The 4081-nt window shown below is 43.0% G+C and overlaps 1 pseudogene; it reads right to left on the bottom strand.

Annotated features, from left to right (window-relative positions):
• Positions 1 to 2297: 2297 nt before the first annotated feature.
• Positions 2298 to 3794, bottom strand: LOC142836537 (sentrin-specific protease 2 pseudogene; annotated as a pseudogene).
• Positions 3795 to 4081: the final 287 nt, after the last annotated feature.

Here is a 4081-nt window from a genome sequence, read left to right as displayed (position 1 = left end):
CTCAGTTACTAATACTGTTCCCATTTGCAACCCTGGCTCCTATTAGAATGTCCCATGAAGCCCCTCTTGCAGTATTCAACTGCTTTCCTCTTGTCGGAAGTCCCAAAGCCTTTCGCATTTCTCCCCCAAGCAGCATGGTCAGGCCTGTTCCAGCTGTAGCTCCACTCCCAGTACCAACTTCTGTCCTTGTTGCCTTTCTATTTCTGTGACAGGCAGCATGGCCAAGACAACTTATAAAAGAAAATATTTAATTTGTGGCTCATAGGTCCAGAGGGTTAGAGTCCATGACGATCATGGCATGAAGCATGTCAGTAGGTATGGCAGTGGATCAGTGGCTGGGAGCTTACATATGATGAACAAGTCAGGAGAGTGGGGAGAAAAGGGGGTAGAGAAAGAGAAAGAGGGGGAGGGAGGAGAGAGTGCTAAGTGAGCATCCTCAGTGACCCATCTCCTCCAACAAGGCCACACTTCCTAATTCTTCCCAAATAATTCTACCAACTGGGAAGCAAGTATTCGAATGCATGAGACTATGGGCATTCTCAGTCACCCCACCACAGTCTGGTACCAGATACTAAGCCCTGGTGGAAATGAAAGTCACAGCATTTAATCTTCTCATTTTCAGTATTCCGTCAAGTTTCTAAAAGAATGACTATACTTCTATACTAAGTTCTGACATAGGAAAGGATTATGATTGAATCATTTGGATAGGAAAAGATCTATCAATAACCCATAAGTCATATAGCCATCCATACCTTATGCCAAATGTCCATAGCTATATAAACTAGTTTGCAGGGTCAAGCCATTGGCTGCAATGGCTACAGTGCAGTTCTGTGATATGGAAGGACAAGGCTAGCAGACTGCTTGAAGAAGACAGGGCAAATGAACACTTACTAGAAGAGTAAGGAGATGGGTATATCCAGTTACTTGTTCTTGCTGTGCTAGCATAGCATTATAAAAACAACTTAAAGAAAGCCTTGTTTGGTTTATGGTTCTAGAGAGACAGCTCCCATCATGACAGGGACGTCATGGCAACAGACGGGAAGGCTGAGAGCAGGAGCAGAAACCAGCTGACCACATTCTCATTCATACCCTGGGATCAGAGAGAGATACTGGAAAGTGGGGAGACAATACCCACTCAAAACCCTCACCCACAAGTGACATATATTTTCCAACAAGGTTCTACCTTATATATTCTGTGAAGTAGACAGAACTCTTAAAATCTGCTGACATATATACCCATATTTATGAGTTTACATTTGAGGGAAATTCTTCAGGATGAAAGGAAAACATTCAGAATGGCAATTTATAGTATACTTTTTATTTTATTTTTAACAACTTTAAACTTTATTACATAAAAATTGCATAAACACAACAGAAAAGTTAAATACAAGTTTACCACACATAAAATGGATTATTGTATAATTGGAAATATCAATGCTAAAAATGAAATCTCCACTTCCACAGTGGGAATGGGAAATAGTAATATTAATCAAACAAATAAAATGAAAACCATACTTTAAATAGAATAAAGCTTTTTAAATAATTCAACATAGCCAAATCTTATGGCCACACAGGTCTACATGAGTCCTGGACAGGCAGACAACAACTTGGCCACATCCTATGGCTACACAGGTCTACATTAGTCCTTTACAGGCAGACAGCAGCTTGCCCACGTCCTATGGTTACATATGTCTACAACCTAGGCAAGTCCAATAGAGTTTGATGGGTCAGGAAAGATTCAGTCTGTACAATTCATTTTCATTTTTTGTACTATTTCAAACTTAAAAAAATACATAGGAATACACCCCCAGCTTCAATTTAACAGATCCAACTCCAGCATTAGAGAGGCTTGTCAACACTGCCTGCCTCCTCTTGTTGATGTCTCTCCTGGTCTTCAGTGGGAATAACACTGTAATGGGCATTCCTTTCAGGGATAAACAGTTCACACAAGGAATAGAGTTGAGAGTTACAGGATATTCGAAAATGACAACTTCCAAGGTTTGCAGATGAGTTTATGAAAACAATCATGGGGGGAGGCAAGAAGACAAAAAATTATAAACTAAATCCATGTGTTCTTATGAGGGTTGAACAGCAGTTCCTAAGCTTGCAGTGGTTACATGCATCCTACAGGTGGCACTGGGCAGGACTCCCCAAGTTAGGACTATATTGAAGAGAGTGGGCTTTATCATGTTGGACAGCTCAGTACCTGTTTTCAATATTTTCAACCCATCTTGAATGAGGTATCTAGAAGCATCGATGGAAAAGTGCAGGTTTCCATAGCAACAGGGAGGATGTTGTTACAGTAAGTGACGGTGCAGGATCTCCCATACCATCCTCTTCCTAAAGAGGGGCATGTGATGCTGAGAAAAGGTGATAGGTTGGTCTCTAGAAATGTAATCTGCATATTTACAGGTAAACACGCCACAGTCGCTCCCGTTCAGCTGTTGAGGAATCTCTGCTGATGTCATGCTGTATTGCTTCCACTCCAAAGGGTCCAGCTCTATGTTCCTACGAGTCTTGCTCTCATTTTGTAAATACTGGAAGATTGTTTCACAGATACTCTGCCCTGTGTGTCCCATTGAGTCATAATATATAATACTGCGTTTCCTTAGGTCGATTTCTATTAGACTCCAATGTACCTGCTGGTGAATAGGCACTAAAATGATTTCCTTTTCAAATAGATTTATTCCTTTAGTCCATCTTTTAACAGCACTGTAGCCGCCATATTTTAGCTTAGGGTAGAAAAAAGTGCTAAACACATGAAGAGCAGGGTAGCCTTCACTGTCATTTCGCTGAACCAGTAGATTCATGTAAAAATTAATTACCTCATCGTTAAGCCACTCACCAGTCTCTAGTGTCTGGATATCTTCTCTAGTAATTTTCAATTTGAATGCATTACTTAAAATTTCGTCTTTGGGCCCTGGACCTAGTGCCTTCTTGATTTCTTTTTCCATGTCCTCGGTAACATCAAGGACTTCATCTGTTCCTCTGCCCTTTCCTTGGCCTGCAACAGGCTTTTTCTCTGTAGTAAATATGGGCATCTTGTTGGGGAGTAACCTGCCACTATGCAGGATTTGAACCTGTGTTCCTTGCAAATCAGACTCCAAGTGGTGTTGCCTTCTTTCTTCAAGGGTTGCTCCCTCTTTCTTCTGTGAATCAGAAGATTCCTCGGTAGACATCTTTGCTCTTTTGTCTGGTGACAGACATTCTCTTGTGGCAACAGATTGTTTAGGATCACACTGAGTTGGACTGGATCCATGACTCTGCTCTTCCCCACAACCTTTGATGTTCACAGTATTCACGAGGGTTGTGTGAGCCCTGTGTGGGTCAGAGTTCATGACACTATTGTGTTGAAGGCACTGCTGTAACTTTCGGTACTTTTCCCTTTGATGGTCTTGGGCAGATTCTTCCATGACACAATAGGGCCGCTTACGACCCTTACCACCATCAGCAGACTTTCTCTCAGTTACACCCTGCTCCCGTGGACCTTTGGCCCACTCTAGGGGCTTTAGCTGTTTTGGACTCTCTTCCCGGGGTTTCCGTGGCTGCTCTTTGATTGGCTGTTGGCTTTGAAGCCATAGATCTCGCTGTTCCTGAGCTATCCTCTCCCGAGCCTTGCTGGGCTCTTCAAACTCCCAATCTGTTCTACCCTCATCCTGGCGTTTCAGTTTTCCACCATGTCTCAAGGCTTCAGACTCCGTCTCTATGCCTCCTTCATCCTGCTGTTTCCTTTTTCTACACTGTCTGGAAGCTTCAGGCTTCGTCTCCATCCCACACTGTCCTGGTTGCCACATGAAATCACTGCCTGAATTGCCTGTGTTGGGTGCCGGACCCCGATGTCCGGAGAACCACTTACTCCAGGAAATGTAAAATCCACAAGTTGGTTCAAGATCAGAAACTTATCTGGTCACAGGATGGAGAGCTCAGAATAGCTTTTCTTGATGAAGAGAGTTGAATGGGGCATCGGGGTTAGTCAAAGTATGAAGCCAATTGAGTGGGCAGCGTTGGGAACCGATTGGTGAATAATCAAGTGTTTGCAGTTCACCAGGGTCCACCGTGGAAAACCCCGTGGAATTCTACG

Source organism: Microtus pennsylvanicus, chromosome 16 (assembly GCF_037038515.1).
Source record: "Microtus pennsylvanicus isolate mMicPen1 chromosome 16, mMicPen1.hap1, whole genome shotgun sequence".
NCBI classification, from domain to species: domain Eukaryota; kingdom Metazoa; phylum Chordata; class Mammalia; order Rodentia; family Cricetidae; genus Microtus; species Microtus pennsylvanicus.
The sequence above is the reverse complement of the archived record's forward strand: the minus strand, read 5'-3'. Positions and strand labels throughout refer to the sequence as shown.